Below are 19,569 nucleotides of genomic sequence, written 5' to 3'. Positions count from 1 at the left end.
AGCACGGAAGTTTTTAATTTTGATGAAGTCAAATTTTTTATCTATTTTTTCTTTTATTGTTTGTGCTCTTGATGTCGTATCTAAGAAACAATTGCCTAGATCTAAGGTCATAAAAATGTACTCTTATGTTTTCTTCTAAGAGTTTTTGGTTAGCTTCTATGTTTAAGTTGATTATTTCAATCTATAATCCTGAAATGAATGAAATTTAATGTTAACACTACTTATTTTCTTTCTCCTTATTTCTGTTATGCAGGAAAACAAGTGGTAGTTAGATTTCTAAGTTTATTCACAAATGTGAGGCTTGGGACTGCCCTGGGAAGAGTAAGCATGAGGGCTGAGGGATGTTGCTGGGAGTCCATTCCCAGTAGGAGCTGGTGAGAGAAACAAGCACCAGCCCCTGGCCTCACTTAGAGCTGGAGGAATAAGAATTCATCTACTCCTAAGAGGAAGTGTGAGAGAAACACAAAGATACTGCCAAGATATCAGTCCAGACCCACTAACAGGGATTATCTCTTCCACAATGATTAATGTTTCAGGTAGATGTGGTTTTCACATGCTCCTACAATGAGTGAATATACATTCCATGATCAAGTGAAATTAATATCTGTTATTTCATAAATATTGACAGCAAAATAGTGACTGTGTTGTAAGCTTATGTGGCTTTCTGAGCAATTATTAACTTTTTCTATCTCAGAATCTTAGAATTTTAACAGTGTGCTATGATAAATACCTCTTACCCATTTTGAACTTAATAGACTACACAGAAGTATCTAAGAATGCTTTTGAGTCATTGCAAGGACAGGCCTGCTAACAACTACTAAAAATTTAGACACAGTAACCTCTGACTATCTCTTGAGTTTGATCACTGAATTCATTAGGTGCTCTATCTACAAAGAACAGCATTCTTAAGGTTGCTTTTAACAAAATCAGAATAAAACAAGATGTGTTTTAATAACTGTTGATACCACCTACAAGAGATGTATGTTATGCAAGGAAGTGCAGCTAGTAATAAAATATTCTTGTTAATGAATACAGAATACAGAATAATGAATAAAATATTCTTGTTAATTACATAGAGATTAATGAAATAAGACTATATTTATGTCTGCTAATGTTAATCTAAAATTCTGGTGAATCAGAAATTCTATATTTAGGTGAGTTCAGAAGTACATAGTCACTGACAGTATTTCTAAGAAACAATGTCATTTGTGATATAGTACTACAGTTAATGTGTTTTTAATACCTAGGACATGTACTCATCTTCGAAGTTTTGAAAAATATATTGGTGATTCAAGGAGAACCAACAGATTTATGAGGAGGGAAGGGAATTTACAAAGAGTTGTCTTTTTTTAGCAAAACATTCCAGATTTAATGAGGAACAGGAAAATACCCTTAATGCGGTAAGGACCCAAGGTGTTGGAAGCAGCTGGGAATGACCCATTTGGGATTGGATTGTGTCAGGGTATGACTGAGGATAGTACACCTGGGAATCACAGCTCAGTGGAGCTTCTCATCCTCATGGTCTTTATCATAGATGGAACTTAATTTGAGATGGTTTTTTTACAGTGTCTTTGCCAGATTTGGATCTGCATTTTAAGAATGGTTTCTAGGTCTCTTCAAAGAACCAGTTACTGGGTGCCTGGGTCACTCAGTCGGGTAAGCATCTGCCTTCAGCTTGGGTCATGATCCCAGGGTCCTGGGATGGAGCCCCGCATCGGGCTCCCTGCTCTGCGGGGGGCCTGCTTCTCCCTCTCCCCCTACAGCTCCCCCTGCTTGTACTCTCTCTCTCTGTCAAATAAATAAATAAAATCTTAAAAAAAAAGATAAGCAAACAGTTATTATAGCCACCATGTCTCAGTGTCCCTTGGATATGCCATAACAGGGTACCTCACTGCTCCACCACAGGCACAAAATTAAAAATGTTTGAAGGTGAAAAGTGATCTCTCTCTCTCCCTCTTTTTGGGTCTGTTTGTGGGCTTTCTCTTTCTGATCTTTATATTTTACATTCAGAGCTACAGGCCACCTGGAATTGATTTTTGTTTATATGTGAGATGGGAGCTAACTCTTTTTTCTCTCTTTTTGTAAAAAAAATCCAATCAGTTCGGCACCATAAATTCCACCTTTATATTGACACCTTTGTCATAAATTATGTGTCTATCTATGGACTCTACTCTGTTCCATTGGTCTACTTGTCATTATTTTCACCAATAACATACTGTATTGGTTACTGTAGATTTATACTATATCTTAATACCCGGTTGAGTATGTCCTCACACATTTTTCTTCCTCAGGAGTGTCATGGTTATTCTTTACCCTTGACATATTCTGTGCCTTACACTCTAGAATCTACTTGTCAATTCCACAGAAATTAATTCACTGCAATTGTGATTGGGATTAAATTGACTATAGATAAAGTTAGGGAGAAATGACATCTTTGCTTATTTTGAATCTTCTAATACATTGACCTAGTACATCCTTTCATTTATTTATGTCATTTTCAGTTTCTCTAAAAATGTTTTTAGTTTTTTTCTATAGAGGTATCACACATCTTTTTTTTATTGCTAGGTATTTGATAGGCTTTGTTGATAATGTTTTTAAATTTCATTTTTTTAATGGCTTGACGCTCAACTAGGGAAATTCCATTGATTTCTGCATACTAATCTATGTCCTGTAAACTTATTAAATTCACCTAATAATTCTAATACTAATATGCAGATTTTATTTTCTAAGAATGCAAAGAATTCAATTCTATTATATTCTCTATCTTTAATATTGTTACTTATTTTTCTTGCCTTATTATATTGACTAGGTCCTCCAGTATATTCCTGATTTCAGAGTAAACAATTTTAACATTTCACCACTAAGTGTATCCTGTGGGGTTTTTTTCATCAATACCATTTAACAAGTAAAGAAATTTTCTTCCATCCCTAGTTTGCTAAGATTTTTTTTTTAATGATTACATGTAGAATTTTATCAGTTTACATCTGTTAAGATAATCATGATTTTTTTCATTTCTTCTGGTAATGTAGTATATTACATTGATTGGTTTTGTATGTTAAAACAATCATGTATTCCTGGAATAAAGTCAACTTGGTTGTGATGTATCCTTTTATATTTTGCTGTATTCAGTTTGCTATCACTTTGTTTAATGATGACCTTACCTTATAAGTAAAATATATTAACTAGCAGTAGTCCAATGCTGCAACAACTAGAAAATGAAATGGATGAATTGCAAAATTATATTTGTGAAGATATCAGAAAGTTGTGGAACAAGGAAGAATAGGCAAACTACAATTCCAGGATAGTAAGAACTCTTCCTAAGTAAGCCAATAATTGTCTTTGTTTTCTTTCCTGATGGGCTTGACTTAACAAAGAGATTCTACTAGAAGGAAAAAAAAAGCCAGCATAACTTTTGACAGTCACATAGGGCTGGTGTGACCTATTAGAAACTGGAAGAGCCCAAATGCAAGGCAGGTTTTCCCCATGAGACATTTTCTGAGTTTTAGGGTGATGTATGAGGCTGGAGGCTGGACCAGAAAAGCAGATTGTAATCTGTTGTTATGTGGTCCTTAAGGGGAAAATCCTACTAGGGGAAAGGAGCTTTTCACAAATTCACAACTAGTCTCTCAGGCATATATGTACATGGGTGTATGACTTTGCTACGGCTGCCATAACAAAGTACCATAGGCTGGGTAGCCTAAACAAAAGAAGTTTATTTTCTCACAGTTCTGGAGGCTAGCAGTCTAAGATCAAGATGTCAGTAGGGTTGCTTTCTTCTGAGGCCTCTTGTTGGCTTGAGAATGATGGTCTTCTCCCCTGTCTTCATATGTTCTTCCCTCTGTGTGTGTGTGTCCTGATCTCTTTTTATAAGGACACCAGTCATATTGGATCAGAGCCTACCCTTTTGAACTCATTTTAACTTAATTACCTCTTTAAAGATTCTATCTCTAGGGCGCCTGGGTGGCTCAGTTGGTTAAGCGGCTGCCTTCGGCTCAGGTCATGATCCTGGAGTCCCGGGATCGAGTCCCGCATCGGGCTCCCTGCTTGGCGGGGAGCCTGCTTCTCCCTCTGACCCTCCCCCCTCTCATGTGCTCTCTCTCTATCATTCTCTCTGTCTCAAATAAATAAATAAAATCTTTAAAAAAAATAAAATAAAGATTCTATCTCTAAATACAGTTGCATTCTGAGGTACTTAGGGTTAGGACTTCAACAAATGAATTTTGGGGAATACAATTTAGCCCACAATAATGGGGTTGGAAGCTAAAGAGCTAAGCCCAAACCTCTTCTGAAGGACACCTGCAGTAGTTTCAGGACTGAAGAAACAGAAACTTAAACTCTCCATTAAGCCCTGACCCAATTCAATCACTAGCTGGATTGAGGTGATCCTTCAATCTGTCTGCCTAACTGAGGAAAAGGGGACCCTTCACTAGTATCAGTTGGAGCCTTCTTTTTTTACACATAAGTTCTGTCATATAATAAAAAATTATTAGACATGTAAAGAAGTAGGAAAGAAATGGCCAATGACCAAGAGAAAATACTAATAACAGAAGCAAACACTTCCCTTTGTTGAGGATGTTTTAAATTACAGATTCAATTTATTTATTAATCTGGTTTTCTCTTTCTTCTTGTGTCAATCTTGGACAATTGGGTCTTGCTAAAAATCTATCCCTTTCATCAGATTTTTCAAAGCTATAATCCTGAAGTTGTCTATACTATCCTTTTGACATCTTTTAATAGCTAAAGGACTTGTAATAATGGTGAACAGTTGCAAAGCACCTGAAAGCTCAGATCACAGCTGACCCAAGTATTCTCTTTTTCCCTTGGTCAGTCTCATAGGACATTTATTATACTCTTTAGTCTTGTTCAAGAAACTGGGGGTACCTGGGTGGCTCAGGTGGTTAAGCAGCTAGCTGCCTTTGGCTCTGGTCATGATCTTAGGGTCCGGGGATCGAGTCCTGCATCAGGCTCCCTGCTCAGCGGGGAGTCTGCTTCTCCCTCTCCTGCTCACCCTGCTTGTGCTCTCTCACTCTCTCTCTCTCTCAAATAAATAAATAAAATCTTTAAACAACAACAAAAAAGAAACTTTCAGCTGTGTTGATTTTCTCCATCATGTGTATTTTTCTGCTACTTTTCTAATTTCATGAGATAAACATTTAGGTCATTTGGTTTTCAGTTTTCCTTCTAATCTATGCACTTGATATGCTAAAAATTTCCCTCTCAGCATGGCTTTTACTATTATCTCACAAGTTGTGGCAGGATGTATTTTTAATACATGTATTTTAATTCAGTCTAAAATACATTCTGACATCCTTAATGATTTCTTGTTTGCACAATGGACTCTCTCAAAGTGTATTTCTTAATTTACAAAAAACTGAATTTTCAGCTTTATAATCTTGTTATTTATTTCTAACTTGATTCTATTATAGTCAGAAAATATACTCAATATCATTTCAGTTCTTTGAAATTTGTTGAGAGTTGCTTTGTGGTCCAGCATTTGGTCAGTTTTGCTTAATTTTGCATATGCCCTTGAAAATTTCTACTTTTCCCCAAATTTGCCTGTTCATTTCTGGTATTCTCCTGTGACTTGTTTATCTTAGTGGTGGTTTCCTTTATTTCCTCTTTAAAAAAGTTAAACTGTAAAATATAACATGCATTCTAGAAAAAGCATAATTCAAAAAATAGCCACAAAACAAATAACCACACAACTCATCCTCCAGGTTCAGAAATAGAGTATTATCAGCATCCTAGAAGCCACATATATGTGCCTTTCTGATTATAGTTTTATCCCTCCTCTAAGATGTTACCGTTATCCTGGTTTATGGTAATTTTCCCATTTTTCTTCATAAATATACTACTGTATGCATCTCTAAAGGGTTTATTTTTGCCTCTTTGAACTTTAAGTATATAACTATGTTGTATGTATTGTTTTGTGTCCTGCTTTTTTACTCATTAGGTACATAAGGTTCATTTATGTTGTTTTATGCATCTTCAGCTACTGTATAATATTTAATTGTATAAAAATTTATTTATTCATTCTACTGTTGATGGGCATTTGGGTTGTTTCCAGTTTGAGCCAATTATTAACAATACCACCATGAACATTCCTGTACATACATTCAGATGCACATATGTGTGTATTTCTCTAAGGTGTATACCTTGGATTAAAATTCCTGTGTCAGAGGGTATGTGTGTGTTCAACTTTATTGGATGCCACACAGTTCTTCAGAAAGATTATGCCAGTTTTACAGTGCCACCAGCAGTGTTTGAGGGTGACTATTGATCCATTTTCTTTCCAAAACTTAATATTGTCGGACTTGCAGTTTTCTTCCAATCTGATAGGTATGTATCCCATTGTGGTTTTAATTTGTACTTCCCTAATTACTAAAGGTAGAACTCCTTTTTGTCTGCTTATTGATCATTTGGATATCGACTTTTGTATAGTACCTATTATTTTACCCATTTTTCTATTTGGGTGTTTGTCCCATCCGTTTGTAATAGTAATAATGCTTACTAGGTTTTGCTAATTATATGTATCGCAGATATCTTTTCCTATCCTTTTTTCTTTTTTTACTCTAATAATACCTGATAATAATGGAGTCTTTTGAGGAACAGAAGTTCTTCATTTTAGCATGGTTAAATTTATCAATCTTTTATTTTATGAATGATACAATTTTCATCTTCTTTTATGGATTCTTTAGTGTCCTGGACCATGAAGATACTCTCCTACATTCTTTCCTAAAAACATTATAGTTTTGACTGTCTTAGTTAGATCTACCTAAAATGGATTTTTGTGTATCTTTATTTCTTAAGCATTTTATTCATTGCTTTTCCGTATTTTATTATTTACACCAATTCTCACTAATGGTGGCTTGCCTTGCTTTCTCATGAGCTTGATGATCTTTGTGTACTTGATCTTAATCTGTGAGATTCCCTTAGCCCCAAACTGGGAAAGCTCTCCTCCAGAGAGAATTTGTTTCTACTTCTGCCTGTAGCTAAAGTTGCCACCATCCTGGGACTACCTTAGGATCTTGGCTCAGTTCATCCTTCCCAACCTCGTGTTGGTCAAAGCATCCGTATCCTGATAGCAGTATCACTACTATCGTCATTTCCCTGATGACAACTCTGGTTTTGTTTTTGCTTTTGGAGGGGAAAGGTCTGCAGAAACCTCCTCTGTCTCTTGAGAGACCAACAATGCCTCAAAAAAATGGGTTCTACTCAAGGTCTACTTGCTCCTTAGTGGATGGGTGCCTCTGTGCACCTAATTAGCCATAACACCATACTTGGAAGTCCTTAATAATGTATTTTGCAGGGGCGCCTGGGTGGCTCAGTTGGTTAAGCGACTGCCTTCGGCTCAGGTCATGATCCTGGAGTCCCGGGATCGAGTCCTGCATCGGGCTCCCTGCTCTACAGGGAGTCTGCTCCTCCCTCTGACCCTCCCCCCTCTCATGTGCTGTCTGTCTCTCTCATTCTCTCTGTCTCAAATAAATAAATAAAATCTTAAAAAAAAAATAAGGTATTTTGCATAGTGTTACAGATCAGTACATATAGAGCTTCATCATTCTTCTATAAGACTGCATAATGACCTATTGTATAAAATTGTTTAACCAGTCCCCCAATGATGAACCTGTGTATTCTATCCAACCATTTACTATTACAGTGTTGCAGTGCCATTTCACACCTTTATGAGTATTTCTGTATTATAAATCCTAGAGATAGAATTACTGGATCATACCCCCCACACAAGTTGTATCAATTTATATTCCCACCAGAAATGTAGGAGCATGCCTATATTCTCACCAAATGCATTATAAAACTGTTTGATATTTATCCATCTAATGGGTGAAATGATATATCATAATTTTGATTTGCATTTTTTACTATGGGTGAGATTGAGTATTTTTTATACATCTAAGAAATTTTTATTTCCTTTTCTGTGAACTATTATGGTTCTAGTCTGCCTTTTTTTCTCTTGGGTCTTCCAGGTAATTCTTAAGTATCATAAAGTTTGCAAGGTCTTGTTGCTTTACTGCTGTGTTTCTATTCAAAAGAACATTGCTTTAAAATACTAAAATATACATTATTTGCTTTATGCAATTTTAGAGAAATATACCACAATGCCTTTTGACAAAGTACATAAGTAGTGTTGCAATTTCAGTATTTCATTGAACTCATTAAAAAGGAAATTTTATGGGATTTGGAGAAAAAAATAGAACTTTCAAAGTACTCATGGAATATTAAGCAAAACTGATCAAATGCTGGACCATAAAGCAAGTCTCAAGTGTCCCAAGTGTTATTCTTTACATATGGAAGAATATCTTTTCTTTCTTTTTCTACCAAGAACCAAGCTTACAAAGATTTACTACTGCTGAACTTTTAATCTAGTCAATTAAGTTGTGCATCATTTATCTGAAATTTAAATAATCATGTAAGTCTAAAGTCCTATAATAGATAAAATATCATGGAATTGAAGGTACACAGCTAAAATGGGCAACAGATTCTCTTATCTTACTTTCTTTGCACTTAAAGTTAAGAGCACCTTTCCAATGATATTTTTATGGTAGGAAATTAGCCCAGCTTCTTCTGCACTCATAAACTTAAATATAGCTAAACCTTAAGAATATAAACACTAATCATTAACTTAGTACTTTGTTAATTGAACTGAACTCTATATCTTGTTTTTAAATTATGGTGGTAAATTCCTTTGGAAGTCTGGGTGGCTCAGTCAATCAAGTGTCTGACTCTTGATTTTGGCTCAGGTTGTGATCTCAGTGTCATGAGATCGGGCCCCACGTCATGACTCTGCACTCAGCAGGTTGTCTCTCTCCGTCTCCCTCTGCTCCTCCCCTTGCCCGCTGCCCCCCCCCCAATGTCTCTCTCAAATAAATCTTTTTTTAAAAATTCCTTTGGAAGCAAACAAAGGAAAGGATTTTCATATCATCCCAGTTTTCCAGTTTAGGACACCAGGATATCTAATGCAGAATATCTTCAAAGTAAAGCAAATTCACATTCATGTTACTTTCAAGGCTTTTGATGTCTTTGTAGACACGATAACTTATGTGTATTTGACCAGCAGAATATATTTTTATACTCTCTATGCTTGAGCCATTATTATATTTTATTAAACTGCACAAGGATTTGACAATTAGCCTTCAGAATATATCCAAACTAAGTATATAGCCTTAACACTATGGTTAGAAAAGCTGACAGTTCATCCAAATTGTTAATTTTGCATGTACTCTTTAGCACTTGCCTTTGGAAAACTCTGACATTTTAAACATTTGGGCATAGGTAAATACCATTTTTTAAAGATCAATTTTTTTAGGACTGGAAGAATTGTGAAGAATACCTGGATTATTCCCCTACTTAATCTTAGGTGAAAAGTGAAGCACAGAGAGAGTGTGGCTTGCCTAACAGATGAAAGCAATTCAAATACACAGACTTTCTCTGTCAGTCTGCTTCCAGCATATTAATAGAATTATTCTGTTCTAAGTTTCACTTTTGATGCACAATAGATGCCAGTAATGGAGACCATCCAAGGAAAATAATCTCTCATTCTTTGGAGCTGGATTTTAGTAATAAAGAGGACATAGTTATTCTAGTGCTTATAGAGAATTAGCACTTAAAAGGCTCCCACCAAAAATGTAAGGATGATGGCAAATATCCTTATCCCCCAAATCATACCACTCTAGAATCAGTGTAAAGTGTTCTAAATCTAATCTTGAAAAACTATTTAAGGTCAGAGTATATGAATATATTCTTCTCAGTTTCAGTGTGTATGCCAAACCACAGAGCTAAGGCTGGACTTCCAGATCATTATACATTTCCATAAAAGGCCTTCCTGTGAGTTTAACATGGGTGAGTCATGCAAATTCTCTGACAGAATAAATTCTAAAGTTAACTCTTTTGAAGGATACCAAATAAAGTTGTATTTTGATTATACATACCCATTGTACTCATCCAGTGTACATTTGCTCAAGTAATGGGGAATTTATTTTGAGGACATGTGCATATTATATGCACACACACATCAAAAAATGTCTGGAAAGATATATGGCAAAATGATGTTAGTAGTTATTTATGGAGGGTGGGATTATAGGTGAATGTTTTGTTTATTGGCTATCTTTTATTTCCCAGGTTTTTTTTTTTTTTCAAAATAAATATTACTTGAGCAATTTTAAAAATTAAAAATACAGAAAGCAAGAAAAAAAAACCACCCAGGTTTATACGATAGTGATCCTAACTATCTTATCATCTGGATTCACACACCTTGTCCCTTATTATGTCCCATCAGAGAGCCTGAGCCAAAAGTATGGGCATAACTTACTGGGGAGCTGGCCCAGAGTCCTCAGTCTTTAGTCTGCCTTTAGACTAGCCTTTAGTCTGCCTCCATATGGAGACTCTTGTGACCCGCCGAATGGGAGTTGAACTCCAACGTGATATCTTTGAATATGCCACTGACTGCTTAGGACTGCCTTACAACTCCAACCCTGGGTTCCATCCTGAGAGACTGACCTCCTTCCCAGGTATTTGGCAGAAATTTGAAGATTAACGTAACATTTTACTCTTCAGGCAAAGCCTGCATTCCCTCAATCCCCATTTGCTAGATGCTCTGTACGGATAGATGTTTTTGTGATTCATCCCGCAGAACTGACCACCTGGACCTGCATGTACACAGGCAGGCTAAGGAATGTTGTTTGTAAGACTCATGCTGTGTGAATAACCTTAGGAGCCTAATTGTTTAAAATATATTATCTGGGGACATCTGGGTGGCTCAGTCGGTTAAGCATCTGCCTTCAGCTCAGGTTACGATCCCAGAGTCCTGGGATCGAGCCCCTGCTTTAGCTCCTGGCTCAGCGGGGAGTTTGCTTGAGATTCTCTCTCTCCCTCTGCCCTCCCCACCCCCACCCCCCGCTTGTGCACTTTCTCTCTCTCCCCCACACTCTCAAATAAATAAATATTTAAAAAAAATAAAATATATTATCAGGCCTCCAGGTCAGAACTGGCCCTTCTGTTGTGGACACCAAAAGCTACAAATCTTGTCTCATGCCCCCTCCTGCTCCAGGCTGGGCTGGGCTCCCCCTGGAATGGAATCCAGAAGGGGAGGCGGACACACATAGCCCAGGCTCCTTTTTTTTTTTAATTTTATTTTATTATGTTATGTTAATCACCATACATTACATCATTGGTTTTTGATGTAGTGTTCCATGATTCATTGTTTGCGTATAACACCCAGTGCTCCATTCAGTACGTGCCCTCTTTAATACCCATCACCAGGCTAACACATCCCCCCACCTCCTCCCCTCCAGAAACCTCAGTTTGTTTCTCAGAGTCCATAGTCTCTCATGGTTCGTCTCCCTCTCCGATTTCCCCCCCCTTCATTCTTCCCTTCTTGCTGTCTTTTTTTCTTCTTCTTTTTTTAACATATAATGTATTATTTGTTTCAGAGGTACAGGTCTGTGATTCATCAGTCTTACACAATTCACAGTGCTCACCATAGCACATACCCTCCCCAATGTCTATCACCCAGCCACCCCTCCCTCCCACCCCCACCACTCCAGCAACCCTCAGTTTGTTTCCTGAGATTAAGAATTCCTCATATCACGGGGCACCTGGGTGGCTCAGTCGTTAAGTGTCTGCCTTCGGCTCAGGTCACAGTCCCAGGGTCCTGGGATCGAGCCCCACATCGGGCTCCCTGCTCAGCGGGAAGCCTGCTTCTCCCTCTCCCACTCCCCCTGCTTGTGTTCCCTCTCTCGCTGTGTCTCTCTCTGTCAAATAAATAAATAAAATCTTTAAAAAAAAAAAAGAATTCCTCATATCAGTGAGATCATATGATACATGTCTTTCTCTGATTGACTTATTTCGCGTAGCATAATACCCTCTAGTTCCATCCACGTTGTTGCAAATGATAGCCCAGGCTCCTTAAAAATATAGAAACATAACATGGAAATGCAGCTCCCTCCAAGCTGCACGTAGGCAAACAAATGTTTAATTTCAAACCCTATTACTTGCCCTATAAATATGGCCCTTAGGGAGATGGTCAGTTGGAAGTCTCACCTGAGGGGAGGACACTCCACTCAGGCCTCTCAATCAGGACTCCAGCCTGGCTGTTTGTTTCCACGGGGCTTCCCCAGCTAATGAGGTTGGATATTTTAAGTACCTGATTTGATGTAACTTTGCCTTATTCTCATTTATTGCCTACTATTACCTTCTTCATCTATGTGTAGATTCCTTTTTTCTTCTGTTTCTATTAGGTTTCTATAATAATAATAAAATATTCTTTCCTTTTTGAAACTGAAGCACGACTGTTGTGAATCTTTTGCAGAATACAAGGATGGAAGCTTTAAGAGAGCACTGGTCTTTGTTTTGCTCATTGCTGTGTCCCAAAAGCCTAGAAGAATGCCAGGCACATAGTAGATTCTCAGTACATTTAAATAATTTCTTCTGTGTAGGAAATGGCTTAGTCTTTTACAGACCACACAAAATAACAATCTCTTTATATTCTAGGACAACGATATCTCCTTTGCTTTCTCCCTCATTCTCCATCCACCCTTATCACATCTCCTGGAAGAGAATGCTGATTAGTCAGAAACTTGGACAATGACTGGACTGAGTTTTCTAGGGACAGAGTGTTCAAAGAAGTTAAAGCTCAGTAAAAGGTCAGTTCTTGAGTGAATGGCCTCCCCTCAAGTATCTTCCTAACACATTCTCTCTCACCCTGTGGCTCCATTCCCCTGCTGCTAGAAGTAGATACTGGATCTACTTTTCCTCCTATCTGAACTGATTACAGGTCCAAGACTCAGGTTTAGTATTTGGAGGGGACTGGGAATTCTATGAGGACAGAAACCTTGTCAATTTCTGCTCTCAGTTATGTTCTCAGCACCTCGCCTGGCCTCTCTCTCTCTCTCTCTGTGTCTCTCTTTGTTTCTTTGTCTCTTGTCTCTGTCTCTCTGTCTCTCTCATCTTTCTACAGAGAGAGGTTGTTTTAAATGAATGAATGTGGAAAGATAGAGCTCAAACCATGCTTTGGATAATTTAGGAGAAAGAAGACTTCGACATGATCTAGCTTAGCATATCAGATTACTACTTTGAGGTATGGAGTCAAAAATCAGCTCATTGTAAAATGCCACTTTACCTTCTGTGTGTTGGCCTTTGAACTGGGCATACATTTCCATCAAAAACCTTGAAGTTTTACTGGGTTCTCTGGTCATAATATCATTTAAGAGCCTCAAATCTCATCCTACTTTCCAACATGAGTCAATTTTTTAAAAAAGTTATAGCATTATACAAGAATTATGGTCAGGCTAGATTCTAGCCTTTGAAAAAGCTTACTGATTTGAGATATGGAGCCTTGGAAAATTACAGACCCCTGTCCCTGGCACTAGCTAGGCATCTGAAAGGGTCACAGCTGGCCAGGCTGTGGTTGTTAAATTGTGATTATTTGTAGTGTCCCCCTAAATGTCATGCTCTTATTTCTGACCTTTTCTTTGCACACACTGTTGCTGCAGGTTAGAATCTGTGGCCCCATGAGTCCTCTTCTGCCTGATGACTCCTTCCAGTCTGATTAAGTAGTTACAAATTAGAAGAAGCAACTAAAATTGACTCATGGGTCCTTTGCAAATATAATCATGTTTATTACCACGCTGATCAGTTATACGGTTCTCAGGTCTATAGTAAAATAACTAAGGAAAAGACTGTAAAATGAATTATAAGATTTTTTATGGCCAAATAGCAGTTAATTTGACATATCAAAATAAAAAAATCATCAGGATGATGAGATAATGCTGAGAAAAAAGAGAGTAATGATAAGCATGATAAAAATTGTGCTGAGAGAAAGGAGTCCTTTAATCTTAAATCAGATTCCTTGCATAATATGCAATGTGTTCACCCTAAACTATGCTGGAAACAAAGAAATAATATTCCAGCTTCTCCCAGGTTTGGATTCTGTTACATTCACACTGATCAAAATGTGGGATATTTAAGTAGATTAAGATTTCAAAATCAAGACTCTGCAAAAGAAGGGACAGATGATTTTTAAAAAATTCACTCCGGGGGTGCCTAGGTGGCTCAGTCAGTTAAGCATCTAACTCTTGGTTTTGGCTCAGGTGATGATCTCAGGGTCCTGGGACTGGGTACCACCCCAGGCTCTGTGCTCAGTGAGGAGTCTGCTTGAGATTCGCTCTCCCTCTCCCTCTGCCCCTCTTGCTCATGCTCTCATGATCTCTCTCTATAATAAATAAATAAATCTTTAAAAAAAAATTAAAATTCACTCTGTTCCTGGGTGGTTGCTTAACATATATTGAAGAAAAGGATTTTACCCAAATATTAGTTTTATCAAAAAAAGTAATTAAACAGAGACATAAACTTAAATAGCTTGCCACTTTCAAAAACTATTTTTGCTTTACTCGTATGGAGCAAAAGCAACTCCTGCATATGGGAAGAGGGAGTCAGAGTTCTAGGTCCTTGCTACTCAAAGTGTGGTCCATGGACCAGCTTGTTAGAAATGCAGGACCTCAGGCTCCACTGCAGTCCTACTAAATCAGAATTTGCATTTTAATAAACTTGTAGAGGATTTTTTTTTTTAAGATTTTATTTTTTGACAGAGAGAGGGAGAGTGAGAGAGAGAACACAAGCAGGGGGAGTGGGAGAGGGAGAAGCAGGCTCCCCGCCAAGCAGGGAGCCCGATGTGGGACTCGATCCCAGGACCCTGGGATCATGACCTAAGCTGAAAGCAGACGCTTAACGACTGAGCCACCCAGGCGCCCAAACTTGCAGAGGATTAATGAGCACATTAAGGGCGCCTGGGTGGCTCAGTCGTTAAGCGTCTGCCTTCGGCTCAGGTCATGATCCCAGGGTCCTGGGATCGAGTCCCACATCGGGCTCCCTGCTCGGCGGGGAGCCTGCTTCTCCCTCTCCCACTCCCCCTGCTTGTGTTCCTGCTCTCGCTATCTCTCTCTCTGTCAAATAAATAAATAAAAATCTTAAAAAAAAAAAATGAGCACATTAAAGTAGCACCTCAAGGAGCCTAGCACCTGGCAATCATAATTTAACAACCATAGCCTGGCCAGCTGTGACCCTTTCAGATGCCTAGCTAGTGCCAGGGACAGGGGTCTGTAATTTTCCAAGGCTCCATATCTCAAATCAGTAAGTTTTTTCAAAGGCTAGAATCTAGCCTGACCATAATTCTTGTATAATGCTATAACTTTTTTAAAAAATTGACTCATGTTGGAAAGTAGGATGAGATTTGAGGCTCTTAAATGATATTATGACCAGAGAACCCAGTAAAACTTCAAGGTTTTTGATGGAAATGTATGCCCAGTTCAAAGGCCAACACACAGAAGGTAAAGTGGCATTTTACAATGAGCTGATTTTTGACTCCATACCTCAAAGTAGTAATCTGATATGCTAAGCTAGATCATGTCGAAGTCTTCTTTCTCCTAAATTATCCAAAGCATGGTTTGAGCTCTATCTTTCCACATTCATTCATTTAAAACAACCTCTCTCTGTAGAAAGATGAGAGAGGCATCCAAGATTGCTGGAGGACATGAGGCTCATTCAGAAAGGCCTTGCATGCCATGCCAAGAAAGTTTTCTTTAAACCTGAGGCCACTGAAAGATTTAATCAAGGGAATGTGCTCAGGTTTGTATTTTTGGATTATCTTTTCATGTAGTGTGGGAAATGCGTGGTCTGGGGGAGATGTGGCAAGACTAGAAGCAAGAAACCCTATTGGATGGCTGTTTGCTAATCTAGGTTTGATAATAGGGTTGCTGGAATTAAAGTAGCAGAAAAGATGAAGAGAAATGAGTGGATTTCTCAGGGGGTAGGATGGACCCATTAACTGGATGTGGGGGCTAACAAGGGGAAGCAACCTCAAAAGACACGTAGGTATCCCTCTCCCTAGTGATCTGTGAAGACCATGGAAAATAGAACCTCATGTTGTACAGATTTGAGGCGCTGAGGAAGAGGTAGTTAGGATGGGTAATAGTAATCAGCATTTGTGCTAAAACAGTGACATCAGTAAAGGAGGATTGAGAGGAGAAACGTGCTTAGTAAGGAATTGTTTTAGAATACAATTTTTTGAAAAGCAGCTTGAGAATCTCAAGAACAAGATACAGGAACAGAAAGTGATCCCTTATTCAAACCAAGGTGTTGCTGACTTAAAGCAACCCAAATAAGTCCCCAGGTCTCATGACACTGGAACATTGTAAGACATTGTGAAATCTCAGTCTTCTCATGCTCAGCGAAGAACTAACATTTATTTCCAGTTAAATCTTTCCAAAGCTCTATGTTAAGAATTTATTAGGAAGTAAAGATTACACAAAATTTTATTTATTTATTTTAAAGATTTATTTATTTATTTTAGAGAATGTGCAAGCAGGGGGAGGAGCAGAGAGAGAGGGACAAGCAGACTCCTTGCTGAGCACAGAGCCCGCCCTGGGGCTTAATTGCACAAACTGAGAGATCACAACCCAGGCTGAAGCCAAGAGTCGGAGGCTTAACCAGTTGAGCCACCCAGGTAGCCCTACACAAAATTTTATTTAAATGGTCAAAGGAGAGGAACAAGTAATCACAAAAGAAGAAATACAAATGAACAAGTACTACATGAGAAATGCTACATTGTATAGCGCAAACTATAATGAGCTATCATGTGATGCCCATCAGATTTGCAAACATTTGGGGGGGAAGGAGCAGAGGGAGAGGGGCAGAGAGAGAATCCTAAGCAGGCTCCACGCCAGGAACGGAGCCCCACGCAGGACTCAATCTCACAACCCTGAGATCATGACCTGAGCTGAAATCAAGAGTCAAACGCTTAACTGACTGAGACACCCAGGCGCCCCCAAACATTTTTAAAATACAGAACAATAATACCCTTTATTGGCAATGATGTGAAGGGACATGATCATACAGTTCTGGTCAAATTGCTACAGTCATTTATAGAATAATTAAGCAATCTGATTAAAAAATTTTAACCTGGTAGTTTCACTTTTAGGAATCTGCCCTAAAGAAACAGCCAGAGATGTAAAATTATTTATGTATAAAGACATTCATGAAGGCAATTTTCTAGTAGTGAAACACTGTAAGCAACATAAATGACAATTCAACAAACGGGGAATTTGTTAAATAAATCATGGCAGTTTAGCATGATATCTACAAGTGCAGGAATAGAGCCAAACTACTTGAGTTTGAATCCCAATCCCACTACCTCTTTGCTGTGGGAACTTGGGCAAGTTGACTACCTTCTCTGGGGCTCAGTTTCCCCATCTATAAAATGGGGTTGTTTTAAGAATCAAATTATTTAATACATGGAGAGTTCATAGAACTATGCCTGGGGCATACTAAATTGTCAATAAGCATTAGTAATTCTCATGGTGTTAGTATGACCATCGACCATCAATACTCAGCATGAAAGAGACTTGGAATCACTCCATATTGACAGAGAGTAAAGGAAGGTTAAGTCTCCATCTGGGGACCTTGATGGTGGTAGGAAGGTCTGAGTGTTGGGGGTTCTCGTACATAATGTGGGTGCTGGGAAGAAGAACAGCCAAGAGAGGAGGAGAAAGGTATTGAAAGAGGGGGCAACAGGATACCCATGACAAACAAGGTCTGTTTGACACTCTTTCCTGGCCTGGCTTATAGAACACATCAGTAAGTAAAGATTAGACAATCAAGAGACCTGCTTTTATTCTTGAGGAAGTATGACACTCAGGACAACTCAGCATTTAACAATAGCTCTGGATTAAGAGGATATAAGGTTTTTCTAGGTTGGCTTTCTAAGAGATGTGTCAAGTTCTTCAAGTATTGTTTTTTACATTCCTATCACAGTAGGATGGTGACTGACTGTACTTTGTAAGATGTGAGTTGGATTTAGTTGATAGCCTTCCCCTGGATTTCTGGGTAAAAAAAGCAAAAATAAGCCTTAGAGGTCATTTAACTCAGGGGTTCTCAGTCTTTTGTGTGCTGTGGACTCCTTTGGCAGGCTAAATAAAACCTACAGACCTCTCCTCCGAATATTGTTTTAAAATGCATAAAATGTAAAAAAAAAAAAAAAAGATTACAAAGAAAACTAATTACATTAAAAAAGGAGTTAATCACAGTTTAAAAGAAAATGGTGATATGCTAGTATATGTGATTTGTTACTGCTGCATTAATAAGATCTGCTGCAGGTCTAATAACTGCTGTGACTCTGAAAAGTGCTGAGCTAAGTGATACACTGAGATATCTGTAACAATTCTTAATGAGACATAAAAATATCAGTGATTTCTATTGGTCATAGCCACTGCAAATACTAGTGGGTTAGGGAAAATAAAGGTGCAGTTTTCCCCCCCATCCAGATCCTACCCACAGACCCTGATCTAGTTCCAAGCCGTCCTGGCGCAGATTAGCAAACTGCAGCCCAGTTTTGGGCCCCTGTAAATTGTCTGATTGTATGGCAAACTGGTAGCAGATTGAAGCCCCAGAGCAATGCCTACTGCTTCATTCCAACTGCTTCCTGTTGACTGGGATCTCAAGGATCTAGTCTTGGAGGCAACATATAAATGACAGAGGCCAAGCTAAATTATTTTTGGAACAAAAATAAAATTTGGACTTATACCATTTGGTTTTCTCTTTAAAAAGAACTTCTGGGGCGCCTGGGTGGCTCAGTCGTTAGGCATCTGCCTTCAGCTCAGGTCATGATCCCAGAGTCCTGGGATCGAGCCCCGCATCGAGCCCCGCATCGGGCTCCCTGCTCCGCGGGAGGCCTGCTTCTCCCTCTCCCACTCCTCCTGCTTGTGTTCCCTTTCTCGCTGTGTCTCTCTCTGTCAAATAAATAAATAAAATCTTAAAAAAAAAAAAAAAAGAACTTCTAAGAGGGGCGCCTGGGTGGCTCAGTGGGTTGAGCATCTGACTTGGTTTTGGCTCAGGTCATGATCTCAAGGTTGTGGGATCCAGAGCCCCCAGTTGAGCCCTGAGTCTGGCTCCACAGTCAGCGGGGAGTCTGCTTGGGATTTTCTCTCTCCCTCTCCCTCTGTCCTCCCCATCCTCCCCCTCCCCCGGGGTTGCTCTCTCTCTCTCTCTCAAATGGATGAATAAATCTTTTTTTTTTTTTTTTTAAAGAACTTCTAACAGAAATTATAATCTCTTCCCGAGATCCAGTGAGGTCAGTTTAAGCTGTTTGCAGATAAAAGTTATTTAGCCAAATATTTGATCAAGTAAGAGCGCCTCTGTGTTCTACTTTCAGAGTTCTCTTTTGGAAATGCATGATTCCTTCAAACTTCAATAAGATCTTGAGATCCATGAGTCAAAATTCTAGAAATATATTTCTGAGAACTTCTGTCTGTGAACTCCTTTAAAAAAATTGGATAGCTTAACTCCTGTTATTTCAGTGCCAAACAAGGAAGCATCCAATAAAGTTCTCCAAAGGTAAAATGATGTCTGACTACTCATTAATAATAATATAACCCAATTTTTAACATACTTTGATGTCCCACCTAAATAGTCCGATGCATTTATAAAATCTGGTTGAGATGGAAGAAAATTGTTCTAGAACATTCCTTCCCTTGCAAATTCTCTGACTTGATTTTAGGCTCTCCA

This window comes from Mirounga leonina, unplaced genomic scaffold (genome assembly GCF_011800145.1).
Source record: "Mirounga leonina isolate KUSES-001 unplaced genomic scaffold, KU_Mleo_1.0 Mir_151, whole genome shotgun sequence".
In the NCBI taxonomy this organism is placed as follows: Eukaryota; Metazoa; Chordata; class Mammalia; order Carnivora; family Phocidae; genus Mirounga; species Mirounga leonina.
The sequence above is the reverse complement of the archived record's forward strand: the minus strand, read 5'-3'. Positions refer to the sequence as shown.